Source organism: Grampus griseus, assembly GCF_964374135.1.
Source record: "Grampus griseus genome assembly, chromosome: 20".
NCBI lineage: Eukaryota > Metazoa > Chordata > Mammalia > Artiodactyla > Delphinidae > Grampus > Grampus griseus.
In genome coordinates, this window is record NC_139014.1 from 53,483,667 (window position 1) to 53,497,766 (window position 14,100).

A 14,100-nucleotide genomic window follows, 5' to 3' on the forward strand; every position below is an offset into this window, starting at 1 on the left:
GTTTAGTCCTCCCAGGGGGCAACGTTCAGAAAGCAGTGGTCTGATTTCCAAAGAAAGTTCCTTCTAGTCCTCCGTCTGCCTAGCTGTGAAAGGGATCCAAGAGTGGATGGTGAGGTGGGCAGTGACTGAAGGAACAGGAGGATTTTTCATAGATGGTAACATATGGCCTTCCTCCTTCCTTACAACACGCCTCTTCCAGCCACTCTGGCTAAAGAGGGTAGGGGAATGGGCGGGGGGGGTGGGATGAAGTTGGTCTCCTCTGAGCACCCATTATCTCTGTGATCCAGTGTCCCAGAAGTCCTTCCCCCATAACAAAGTCGCTCAGGGCTGAGCCTGGTCCCCCCTCCGGCCTCCTGTGGGCTGCTCTGATAACTGGCTGTGGAGTTAACTGGCTGTGCTGGTGATTGGTGGCTGAGGATATGAGAGGTGAGACCCACAGCGATGACTGGGGCCTTGTTTCACCTCATCCCCTAGATTGGCATTTATTATCTCAGAAACCCCCAGCTGCCTTACAAAGCCCGCCTGTTCCCGCACGGGGAGTCCTTCTGACCAAGGACCCTAGAATCTCCTCTCCCAGCTCTGCCATCAGCGTGGGCTAGTCACAGAAATTAACCTCATTGCCTCCTTTATAAAATGGGATCCTCTTCTTTGCCTTACATACCTCACCTGGCTGTCCTGGGGACTGAGTGAGAAGCAGGGTGTCAAAATCCTCTGAGGAAGAGAAACTGACACCGTCTTGCCTGGCGCCCCTGCCTCCTCCCCTGGGGTCCCAGGCCCATTGGATTTCAGGAGAGGGATGCGGGCTGAGATCTTTGCCCCTTCAACCTTTTGCCCCTCCCTGGGCGCTCTACATAGGACGGGTCCAGACCCCTTTCTGCCTGCTCACCTTACTGGGGGCTTGAGATGGTTCAGGGACCTACCATCCCTTGAGCCAGGGGCCTCTCATGCTCTGTACATATTATTATCATAAGGACTCTCATTATTACCAATCTACTATTAGGGATATTAATCCCACCACCACTACTAATGATGCAGATCTAGTACCAGACAAATACCTACTGGTACACCTCTCCTCCAAAGCCACCCAGAGCACACGTACACACACACAGATCCTCCTGGGCTTGGCATTGTCATCCCAAAGAACTTTCTCTCCAAAACCTTTCCCACCTTGGGCAGATCGGACATGATCATGAGAAGGTCCCAGAGGCTGAGCCTCTTCTCCAAAGCCACATGCTCCGTGGGGCCCAATGTGGGCTCCAGGAACTCCTCTCAGAGGGAGCTGGGGACACCTCTGATGGTGAATACTGCTGCAGTCACTCTGCCTCTGCTAAGTGGACAGTCTGAAAATTGGGTTTTCTGATCACAGCGATGTGTGTGTGTGTGTCTCTGTGTGTGTGTGTGTGTGTGTGTGTGTGTCCTCATGCACATCCTATGCCTTCCAAGAATGATGGGCTGGTGTAGTCTGGGACATGGCTGTGGAATTTACAAGTGTATGTAAGATCTCCAACTGTCTCCGGGTGATCCGGTACCAGGGACATGCCCTATTCTGTGTGTGTGTGTGTGTGTGTGTGTGTGTTGGTGCCTGCCCAGGTTGTCTGTAGTTTATCAGAAGCAGTAGTTTCAGGCTGGGGAAGCAGGGCTTGAACTAGACCGATCATGTGTCCTCCCATGAGCACGGGGTGGAGGGTTAGGGTCAGACTTCTGGGAAACTCTCTGTTGCATCCTGGGGGGTCTTGAGTGGTACCTACCCTCTGCACCTTCCAGAGTAGCCATGAGAGCATGGGTTTCCTTTTCTCTGTGACTCACAGCTGGCTCTTGAGTCAAGTTCCCTGAGAGATCACGATTCAGCTAATTCTCTCCCCGGCTCCATTAATCTGAGCTGACTAAGCAAGAGCCACAGGTGGGGTAGAGACTGGGGATGCCCAAGACTGCAGTCATTCCTAAACAACCCAGCAGGCTTCCTTGCTTTAGCTTCTGTCCATCTCCTTGCCTTGGGCCTGGCCATGCTTAATAGGATCGGTTATGCTCCCAGCACCCCCCAAAAACATTGCCACTGCCTCCCTTTGGGGCCCTCTAAGGACGTCTCTTCATCTCCCCACTTGACCTGCCACACACCTGCAGTGTTGAGAGGTCCATCTGGACATCAGACTTGTCTTGTTGCACCTGAACTCATTTTTACTATTTGGCCAGCAACCAGCCTTTAAAGTTCAGATAAGATCAGGAAGCTGAGGGCTTCTCCAGGGATGATCCTACCCAATCCATTTTGTCCTGAACACTGGGAGAACGTGGAGGACATACCAGGACCTGGCGGGGGCACCGATGAGGGGCGCTGACCTCCAAAGGGGATCTCTGGTGTATGGCGAGATCCAGCCTGGGGAGGTGGAAATGGTGTGGGATGGGAAGATGGAGTTAGGGATGAGGATGAAGTTGGGGCTGAGGAGGTGAGGGAGAAAGCAAAGAGAGAAATAAGGTGGTGGAGGTGGACTTGAAACTGGGGTTGGGGATGTGGGTTGGATAGGAAGAGGGCTGGATTGTGGTTAGAGATGAGAATGGGGGTAGAGTTGGGTTGTGAAAGGAAAGACAGGTGGAGTAGAGAGGTTATGCATGCAGAGGGGTGGAGGTTGGAGATGGGCACAGAGATGGAGGAAGGGGCAAAGGATGGAAAGGAATAAATGAGAAAGAACAAAATCACTCAGGGACCTTTGATTGATGCTTCTGAGACCCACTCTCCCAGAGGTCATCTTGTCATTCCCCTGCTCCCGGGCATGTCGCCAGCCCAGCCACACCCATCACAGATCAATGGTTGTCTCTCCACTCAGGAAACCACCTCCTGTGGTCACATAGTCCAGGTAAACTTAATTTAAAATGCTGAAACGTCTCTCTGAAGTCTAATGTCAATCTCTCCTGCTGCAGAAGCCTATCTCAGCTTGCTAAAAACTCCCTCCTGCAGGCCTCAGCAGGGACGGTGGGCTGTGACTGGGAAAGAAAGAGGGGAGGCCATATCTGCGGGACCTCTGTCCCTGGCATCCCTCTGTTATAGGGGAATAAGGGGAGGCAGGCAGAAATGTCTCCCAACAGCCCCCTTCTCATCAGGGTATGGAGCCAGAGAGACTAATAGAGGGGCAGCGGGCATGGGGCCTTATTTCTGTCCCTTCCTGTACACAAGGTCTTCAGAAATTTCAGTGTGACTTAGTAACAGTCTCTAGCTAGGTGCTTGAGCCCTGTGTAGGCAGTGGGGGCTCTGCTGGTCCATGAAGACTCAAGCTGGAAGGAGGGAGGTTAGACAGCAGGAAGGACTTCCTGGCAGAAAAGGATGGAGAGCCCATGGGAAGCGGTACTTTCTTAGAGGGCAGATGGAACTCTCCATGGGGGCTAAAGGAAGACATTCCCTGAGACCAAAGTGGGGACATAAGACATCTTCCCAGAAGGCAAGCGTCACCAGTGGGCTTCCCCCTTTGTCTTCAACTGTCCCAGACCTTCTCCCGTCTCACAATGAATGAAGGCACAGCTGTTGGTTGGGGTCCTATGGGGTTAGTGTGTGGATGAGACAGATATGGGGAGCAGGGAGGGTGCCCCAACTCTCTAATCTTTCTCTTGCCTTCCCAGGAGCAGAATCAAGAAATAAAATCCTTTACTGAAATAAAGTCCTTTGAGAACTCCCTGGCATTCCCGGGAGAACAGGTTCCTGGCCCTGGGAGGTGAGTGAGGCGCCGGGCCTGGGGGGGCAGCGTGCCTCGGCAGGCCCTGGAGCCCGGAGCTGAGCTCCGCAGAGGCGGCATGGGCGGGGCCGGGCAGGGAGCTGAGAGGACATGTGCCTCTCCTCACAGCACCTTCGCTCCTGAGGACCAGAGCCTCCCCAGGATCCAGCCCCACTCTGGCCCTACCTGGCCCACCACGAGAGTGGGGTCCAGGAACAGAGGTGCTGCCCCCATCAGTTGGGGATGCCCTTCTACTGCCTGCATCCTGGGGGTCAGGGAATGCCCAGGGTGGTAAAAGGGCCTGAGCTGGGCCCGACGGGGACAGGACTGGAGTGCAATGCCACCCAACCCTTCTCACCCTCCCATCAGCCCAGAGGAACTGGGTTTTATCAGCAGGGAAAAGAGAACCCTATGGGGGCGGGCAGAGCTGGATCCTGCGGCAGCAGGGACTTCAGACTCCAGGAAGGACTGACTTCAGGACTGTGAGTGAATGCCCGAGTTTCCTCCCTCAGGATTAGGAAAGTGAGGAGGGGGCATACCTGCCCGGCTCGGGAAACGACCAGCCTAGAGGCAGGTGGAATGGATGAGATGATTTCTCGAGAGGATGCGCCCTCTCCACCCAGGTCCTTTCCTGCTGACCAGCCGTGACGGGCCACAATGCACACGCAAACATATCTTCCCCACACCTTGCGCAGAGACAAGAGGCAAACACGCCCACTCATTCGAGTCTATTCTTAATCTAACTTGCTTCTTTGGACATTTGGGGAGGGCCTGGGGACTCCACGGGGAATGCCAGAACCTTACCTGATCAGATAGGGGGTGGGGAAAAGCCATGGGAGCCAGAGGGGTCTTCCTGCTGCTCCGGCCAGTTCCCTAAGGGCCTTTGCTCCCCAGACCCCCAATTCCAGGCGTCCAGGGTCTGAGAGCTCCCTGCGTATCCCAGGTTTGCTCACCAGGCCTCTTGGTTTCTGGGGTCCAGACCTCCGGGGGATTCTGCCTTGAGTGTAGCATCAGGTTGTGGCCGTAGCACCTGTTCGCCACCTGTCTGCTTCTCCACCAGCTGCACCCTCTCCTTCCTGCAGCCCAGTCCTCTGTGCAGGCCCGGGCATCTAGACCCCAGCTGAGGCTGTTTAGGGGCAGTGAATGATTCCTTGATCAACAGACACCCTTAGCACCAACTAGCCCCCAGAGCTGGGCTCTCCCTCTCCACTTGGAAAAGCCACTAAATTGGGAATCTGCCTCCCTGTCTTTCAGCTCTAGTTTTCCAATTTTAGCCCCTCTGTGTCCTGACTTTTTTCCAGCACAGGGTGGCTAAGCACACCCTCTCCAACACACAGACACACACAGAGAAAATCCACGAAACACCAGAACGGAAAACCACACTACAGCAAGAAGGATTGAAGTTAGACAACCTGGAACAGGAAGAAGAGGGAGGAATAAGGAGGAGGGGGTCCTCCTTGCCCTCCAGGCACTCACCCCACTTCCTGATTCTCCCTTGAGCTGCAGCGAGAAGAAAGGGAGCACCCAGGTGCTCCCAGTCACTCCCAGGTGCTCCCAGTCACTCCCAGGACCCATTAAAAAGGCAACCCCCCCTCCCCATTCCCTGGCCCAGCCCTGCTGGCCTCCACGGCTGACTTAGGCCGGGTCTCTTCTTACCGCTCAGTGAAGCAGGTCGGCGTGGGGGCCGGGGTCTGGGGGGCCAGGAGCTCCGTCTCTCTATCAGTCCGTCAGGTCGGCCGTCCTGGGTCTGTGCTGACATCAGGTGAGGGGAGGCAGCTGCTGGGCGAGCCAATAATTATGATATCAGCTTCCCCTTGCCCCGAGGGGCTGATGCCAAAACGGGGAGAAGAGCAAGGTGACTAAGAACCTAGTTTGTTCCTTGGCTCTTGTTTGACAGGTACCGGCTCCTGTGCCCGCCCTGGCCACGCCCTGGTCCCCCCAGCGCCTCCCTCCTCCTGGACCAGGCTGGGCCCTTTGGGCACAGCCTGTGGCCTGTGGCGGAGGGGGCTGTCCTTTGACCCCTCCCTGCACTGCAGAACAGGGATGTCAGCCCCCATGGGTGGGGCACAGGCCTGTTGGGACACGCACACGTGTGTCAGGAGAGCTGGGCCACCGCATGTGCGTTCAAGGAGCTGGCGAGGGGATTCTGGGGAGCAGTTTGGGTGGCAGCCTGGGGTTCTCAGGCCTGCCATGGACAGGCAATAGTTGTGACCCCTTGAGGGCCAGGCACAAGCATAGGTTTGCTGGGGACTGTCTGTCCACGAGGTCCAGCCATCTGCCTGTCTCTCTACAGTCCCTCTGACACCTTCAGAGTGTCTCCCTGGGTGTGTGGGTGTGTGCACCACATGTACATGTGTCCGTGACTCCCTCTGCGTGTCTGCGGGTTCGTGAGTGTCTCCATGTGTTCGCACATTTGTCTCCTGGGCTGCTGTGCGTCTGCATCTATGTCTTTCCCCATGTCTGTGTGTGGATCTGTGTCCCTTTATCCAGGCCTGTGTCTGTGCCCTCTCGTGTGTCATCTGCGTGTGTACACCCTTGTGTCTGTACACATGTCTCTGGTCTGGGTCAGGAATCCTGCCCTGTGTGTGTATCTGTGTGTCTGAGAAGGTGGAGATGGGGGCCCCTGTTCTGTGTCGTGATCCCACGGCCACTCTTTATGGTCTGGAGGATGGAAACAGAAATTTATGTGGTTGTGGCCCCGGTCCTGGCCCCCTCAGAGTGGACCCTGTGGCTCAGAGTCCACACTGGATGTGGAGTGCCTGGAGAGCCCTGGAGACTGGTCCCCACTGCTCCCACCAGGACTCAGGCTCCCGGCCCAGACCTTGTCCCCACCTCCTACTCACTGTTCCCTTTTCATCTTCTTTGCCCCACCCCTGTCTTCTATCCCCGGCCATTCTTTCCCTCCTCTCCCTCCCACCTTGTTCTGGCCTCTAAGCCCACGTATATCTCTTCCTAGAACGAAAGGCTCCAGGTATGTAGTGGTAGAGTGCCCAGCAAAGCCTGGGATTTGTCTTCTGGTCGGAGAGTGTGGATAGGTCAGCTACACTCTACTTATTCTGTCTCATTCCAAGGAGGGAAGTAATGTCACCCTTGGCAGGGGGGTCCTGGTGGCCATCTGGCACCAGTGTAGAGTAGACTAAAACATTTGGAAACTTCTTGGTCTAGGCAGGGGATATCCATTTCAAAAAGAGCGTGCTGAGGCAGATAACAATGAACTCATCTGTGAGTGAGGTTAGCTGTGTCGTCTTCCATACTTACCACTCTGTGCCTCAGTTTTCTCATCTGTTAAATAGGAACAATATTAGTCACCCACAGAATTGTTGTGGATTAAATAAGATTACGTTTAAAGTTCTCAACACTATCCCTGGTATGTAGTAGACGTTCAACAGACATGTGCCCCCTTTCTATTTATCAAGCCCAGTAGCCACAACGAGTAGCCCCTGCTCGCAGCAACTACAGAAAGCCCGCGTGCAGCAATGAAGACCCAATGCAGCCAAAAATACGCAAATTAATTTTTAAAAAAGAAAGTATAAGGAGACAAAAGATCCAATTCAGAAGAGCAACAACATTACAAAATACCCAGGACTAAACTTAATAAAAAGTACATAAAAGCTACATGAAGAAAACAATAGAACTTCACTGACAGACACATAATAAACTCTGAATAAATATAAAGGCATATCATGTTCCTGAATTGGAAAGCTCAATATAATATTGAGCAGGGGCTACTCGTTGTGGTGCGCGGGCTTCTCATTGCAGTGGCTTCTCTTGTTGCAGAGCACAGGCTCTAGGCATGCGGGCTTCAGTAGTTGTGGCACGTGGGCTGTAGAGCTCAGGCTCAGTAGTTGTGGCGCATGGGCTTAGGTGCTCTGCGGCATGTGGGTTCTTCCCAGACCAGGGATCGAACCCATGTTCCCTGCATTGGCAGGCGGATTCTTAACCACTGCGCCACCAGGGAAGCCCCTAAGCTAAATGTAATTTAAATCAAAAGTCTAATTCCCCACTCCCTGAACTTGACAAGTCGATTTTTTTTTTTTTTTTTTCTTTTGGGCAATGCTGTGTGGCTTGTGAGATCTTAGTTCCCTGACCAGGGATCAAACCTGGGCCAGGGCAGTGAGAGCACTGAGTCCTAACCACTGGACTGCCAGGGAATTACTTTTTAAAGTTTAGGGAAGAATGGGACTTCCCTGGCAGTCCAGTGGTTAAGACTCTGCGCTTCCCCTGCAGGGGACGTGGGTTGGATCCCTGGTTGGGGAACTAAGATACCACATGTGGTGTGGTGTGGCCAAAAAGTAAAAAAAAAAGAAAAAGAGTATATATATATATATATATATATAGTTTAGGAGAGAGTAAATACATGATAATAGCTTAGAAGTTTTTGAAAAAGAAGACTAATATAGAGGGAACTTGCCTTGCTAGATTTCAAAATGTTCAATAATGCTTCTGCAATTAGAACAGTGTGATCTTGGTGCAAATTAAAAAATAAATTAATGGAAGAAAATAGAGTCCAGAATAAACTTAGCTATTTGTCAGAATTTGGTATATGATAATAACATATTTTAAAGCAGTAGTAAAGTATAAAAATTCAATAAGTGAACTTGGGATAGTGAGTTTTCCATCTGAAAGAAATAAAGTTAAATCTTACTTCATGTTATACATTAAAAAGTCCAAAGCAGAAGCTAACACACCATTGTAAAGCAATTATACTCCAATAAAGATGTTAAAAATAAATTTAAAAAGATCCAGATGGATTAAAGATCTAATGTAAAAGGAAAACCATACAAATAAATAGAAAAATATAGGAGACATTTTTATAATTATGGAATGGAGAATTCATTTTTAAAGCATGACCTCAAGTGCAGAAAACATAAAGAAATGTTTGTTGATTACGTAAATAACTAAATATTTCATTAGGGCAAAATGTACCATAAACGAAGTTGAAAGACAAAAAACAGCCTGGAAGAAAGTTTTGTAACATATGTAACAGACAAAAGGTTAATATTCATAATATATAAAGAGCTCCTCTAAGTAAATAAGAAGAAAGACAGTCTCACAGAAAAATGGACAAAGTACATGAATAAGCAATTCACAGATAAAATGCAAATGGCCAATAAACAAATGAAAAGTTTTCAACTTCATTAAAAATCAAGGAAAGGCAAATGAATTTAGGGGCCAAGGGTCCCAGGGAGACTCTGATGGTTTGGCAGGAGAGACTGGTTTTCACCTTCCTACAGTGAGACTGATGGCTGAGATGAACTTCTTTCCCTCCTGAGACAGGATCCCACCTCTGCCCCAGGAATGGGTGCGGGCTCTGACTCCCTCTTTCCTTTGGGAAGTACTACTTCCTTATTGCATGCAGTTTGGGAGTAGAAGCAGGAACCTTGGGAATTGAGACTGAAAGGATTTGTGAGGTCATTCTTCTCATTCTCGGCCTCCAGATAGGACCATCCTCTCCTTTTCTCATCCTCTCCAGCCCCTCAGAGTTCTCTCCTAGACCCAGAAAGTCTGTCCTGGTGTCTACCCTCAATTCTAGCTATTGCAAGGTCGGCTCTGCTCCCCTTGGAAGCTGCTTCCATCTGGAGGTTTGGTCCCACACACCCCAGCACCCTAATTTCAGGACCTGCCGATGTAGCTGAGCTGGGCTCTGGCCTGGACGGGCTGTAGCTCGGTGTTTAAACAGACTGGAACCAGGGGAAGATTTGTCTCTCTGGAGACTGGTGGTCAGAACCGGTTCACTGTCTGTTGCTGAGCTCTGCCTAGGGCTGGGATGCTCTGAGCCAATAGCAGCCCTGACTAGGGAGGGAAATCTCTCTGGCCACTGTCTGCCATAAGGCAGTCTGGTGTCCCCAGGGAGAAGGAAGAGTATGTTTCCACTCTTGGGAGTCCCAGGATGCTGGAAGGGGGGGCTCCCTCCTAGCACCCCATGTCAGGACTGGCTATCTTCTGTCTACTTGTGTGTGTGTGTGTGTGTGTGTGTGTATGTATGTTTTAAGAGAATGTGAGCTTTTTTTAATTAAAAAAAATATTCATTATTTATTTTTGGCCATTATTTATTTTGGCCATTATTTATTTTTGGCATGTGAGATCTTAGTTCCCTGATCAGGGATCAAACCCGGGCTCATGGCAGTGGAAGCGCAGAATCCTAACCACTGGACAGCCAGGAAATTCCCTGTCTACTTATGTTCATGTGAGCTGAGCTTGTCTTCCAAAAGTGAGTTCCCAAGACTGAGCCTGCCACTTCCCAGGCCTTCCAAGTCTTACTCCATTGGCGTGGAAGACCCTAAGAACATCTGCAGAGGGACAGGGCCCAAGCATGGCTGTCAGGAGGCCCTGAGGCCCGAGGACCCCAGGTCAAGGAAGGGCTGGAGAGGTCTGGAGTTAGTCAGGACGGGCTTCCTGGGGGAGAGCACAGCTCCTTGGCTGTAGATGATCAGAGGAGCACTGGCCAGGGCCGTGGAAGGTGTGTGACAAGGGCGCTGGGTTGGGAGGTCTGAGCCGGTTCTGGGTGGCTGACCCTCTGGGAAATCCAGGGAGTTTCCAAGCCGAGAGCTTGGTGGGGGGACCAGTGGTGAGGGTTGTAGCTAGAGTCCTGCTGGGTGGGGAGGGCAGGCTTCTCCTGTCTCACCTTAATCCCTCCTGCTGCAGGAGGCATGGTTGTGGAGATGGGGAGGAGCAATGCCGGTGTGTGTGTGTGTGTGTGTGTGTGTGTGTGTGACTGTGAGTGTGCAAGTATTTACATTTCTGTTACCATGCTCACATGTGCCTCCGTGGGTGTGCATTAAGTCTGTGGAGCTATAATGTGATGCTGGGCGTGTCTGTGACAGAATCTGTGTCTCAGTGTGTGTGAGCTTCTCTGTACTTCTGGGAACACTCAGGTCTGACACTGTGTGTGTGGGCATCCGTGTTTATGTGAGTGTCTGAGTGAGTGTTTGTACAAATGTCTGTGACTGTGTATGTGTGTGTGTGTCCACGAATGACTCTGGGTGTCTGAGGGCTATGAGTACCTGTGAGTGTGTAACTATGTACGCAGGTGTCTGTGCATGTCTATGTGTTGCCCTCTGTGTGACCCAGGAATCAGTGGTTCTCTGTATAGGTGTCTGTGGGTCTCCCCACCTTTAAGAGCAGCTCTTCTGAATCTCTGTCACAATCTTCCCAATCAGGCTGCTCCATCTGCCCCCAACTGCATCCCCTCCTCTCCCCCTTCCTTTCCCTGAGGTTGAGGCTCAGCCTTTTAAGCCCCCTAGAAAAACCTCTTGGCTCTGCTAATCGTGACTAATGGGGCCCAGACTGGGTGGAGGCTGCAGGGGGCACCCTCTCCAGGCTGGCACCCACCAAAACCTCACCCATCCCAGTCCTACCCCATCCCTCACCCTGCACCCCTGGCTGCACTGCCCACCCGCCTGCACAGCTCACCCCTTCCATTTCATGAAGCAGCCTCCCCTCTGAGACTTTGGGGAGACAGGGGAGTCGTGGCCTGAGCCCCCAAGGGGCCTACTCTGGGGTTGAGGATTCTAACCCACAGAGCTTCCCTTGACCTAAAGCCCAAGTCAAGGTTAACCCAGAGAGGGGGATCAATAACCCTACTCCCACCTTCTGCCTCCCCCTAACAAGCACACATGCCAGGTTTCTCCTTAAAAACTTGTCTTGATAGCTCTTTGCTGGGCCTTCTGGCTGCTACGGTTCTCTGGGGCTGGGGCTGGGACTGGCCAGCAGGAAGAGGGGGGAGGGAAACAGGGACATTCCCAGGGCCCTAGGGGACAGGGGCAGGGGAAAACTGGGCCTATCTGATGAGCCTAAAAGGTGACATTGGCTCAAGGTCGCATAGCACTTCACACACAACAGTCTGGAAAAGGGCTTTGAGGGCAGACTTCCCTCCAGGAGCAAGAAGCCCCCCATCCTTCTGATATATTCATTCATTCCTACAACAGTCACCGTACCAGGCCCTGTGCTAGGAACTAGGGACACAGCCGCATCAGGCAGACTGTCCTCAAATTGTTCCGGCCTCATTGATCTGCTCTAGCAAAGGGGAGCTCACTACCATAGAAGTTTTTGAGTCCCAGCACTGTGCAGGTTCAGCTCGTAGGAGACACTCAAAACCCCTTGCTACCTTCCTGGAAGCCATGGCGGGAAGGGGTGTGAGTGGCCAGGCAGGGAGGGCATAGACCCCCATCCCCGCAGAGCCCCATCCACCTGCAGCCCAGAGTGTGTGTGTCCAGGAGGGGCTGAGCTGCTAGGCCGCCTGCACACACCTGACCTGGGTTGACGGCCCTTTCTTCAAAGGCCCAGTCCATGCTTCTTTATTGCCCAGCTAATGACAGTGATTAGGACAACAGGGGCCGCCAGCCTCCCGTATGCCCTCCTGCCTGCTGAGGAGGATGGATTCTAAGCACCTGGGGGAAGCCTGTCCTGAGCCCTGCCAGGGCACCCACCATAGCAGACCCCTCCACCCTTAGGCCAGTTTTCATCCACCTCCTCGCCTGAGAAGGAAGGCAGGGCCAGCCCAGTCATCCCCTGGGGCTGCTGTGTGGTCTCAGTCCACATCTGGCCCTCTCTGAGCCAGACTGACGGGGAAGTGGAGAGGTCCAAAGGGGAGCTGAGAACAGTGGAGGCCCATGTGTCCCCTAGGAAGCACACCTATCTCTTCCCCAGCCAGGGCTGGACTGTGGGTACCAAACCAGGGTCCCGAAGAAAGTAGCAGCAGAGGGTCCTCCTTGCAGATGGGGCTGGGACTACTCCTTAGGAACCCACTGCGGGTAAGCCACGGTGGAGTCCCACCACTCTGGGCCTGGCCCACTCCCAGTGGAGGGGGCTGTCGCCTGGGGCCTTGGGAGGGTCCGAGTGTGGGTCTGGGTGGGAGCCGTGATTTATGACTGTGCTTCATGAGTGAAGAATGCCAGCCTGGGGGTCTGGGATGGGGGCAGGGCCCCGCTCCTGACACTTCTCATTCTGCTGGATGTCTGGCATGTCCTGTCAGGATCTCCTGTGCCCTGGGGACAGCCATGTTCTCCCCCATGCAGCAGCCCCCTCCCCCAACCCTCAAACCCCCAGCTCTGGGAGCACTGGGTACAGGCCCAGCCCAGAGGGGAAATCCAGAATTAAATCCTTTCTGGTTTTCTTTCTTCACAACTCATTTCCCTGTTTTACGGGGCATGAGAGTGATGGTAAAGATCTCTTTTTATTCTCCCACTGCAGCAGAAGGGACCTCCTGGAAACCTCCATCTAGATGAACTTCCAGCCAGGAAGGGACGTTGAGCTCCCAGGATGGATGGTGGATGTGGTGACATCCTTCCCCACCCCCACCTTGCCTTGCCAGATAAATGAAAACTCTGGAATTCATGAAGGAGGAGAGGCAGAGGAGAGGGGGAGGGGAGGTTGGGAGGCAGAATGATCCAGAGTGCAGTCTGGTCCTGGACTCTGAAGGCCATAGTTTTGAACCTGTTCCTGTGAGTCTTCCCTGTATCCTTCTTGCCGCAGGTTGCCATTTGAGGTGAGGGTCCCTCTTTCTGGGCATCTAGCGTGGGTCAGCCTGCCTCCCCTGGTCTGGTGGGACTGGTTTTTCCAGCTGTGGAGGGGTCTGTGAGGAGTTGGCAGGGGCAGAGGGTTTTACGTAAGTGCCCAGGGAGGGCTCTGGGAATGGTGAGGCTGGTTTTCTCAAAGACATGCAGGGAGTGGAAGCTCCCAATTAGCCGGGCCGGGTGGTGTCAGGGCTGCTTTCCTGGGTGGCTGCGTCCACTCCGACAGGCCTTGGCAGAGCTCCCTGGCCATTACCTTCTCCCTTGGGTGGGAGGGGTGCCAAGGGGGCCGCCATACAGGACAGATGCCAGGTCCCCTCCCAGTGTATTTCCCAACCTGGGGTCTGAACCACGTTGGGGAGAAGCCCTGGAAAGTGCCGCGAAAAACCACCACAGATTCTACTGAAAGACTTTAATGGGGCTGATATTTGAACCTCCCCCCAGACCTGAGAGGCTGGGGGGAACTCAGTATGTTGGGCCGGTCCCAGAGACTGTAGCCATGGCAACTGCTGGTAGGCTTTGCTGCCCAGGCAGCTCCAACCCTGAGTTTCAATAAATAGAGGACAAAAGGGCCTGGTCACCCACCAAGCTGGGGAGACAAAGACCTGGAGTGCCAGACAGAGCACGCTGTCGTGTCTGTGACCTCGCAAGTGTACGTTGTCAAGCACACACCACCTAGGATCATCACACACGCAAAGCCCCCTTGCAGAATATCCTCACATGACACACCATCTTTACACACACACACACACACACACACACACACACACACACACACGTACATACACATACACACACTTTCCTCAGACACGTAGGACTGAGCTCACATACATCTCCCTCGAAGACACACATGAGGTTAGGTATACATGTGCCTTTCCCTCAATGTTTGC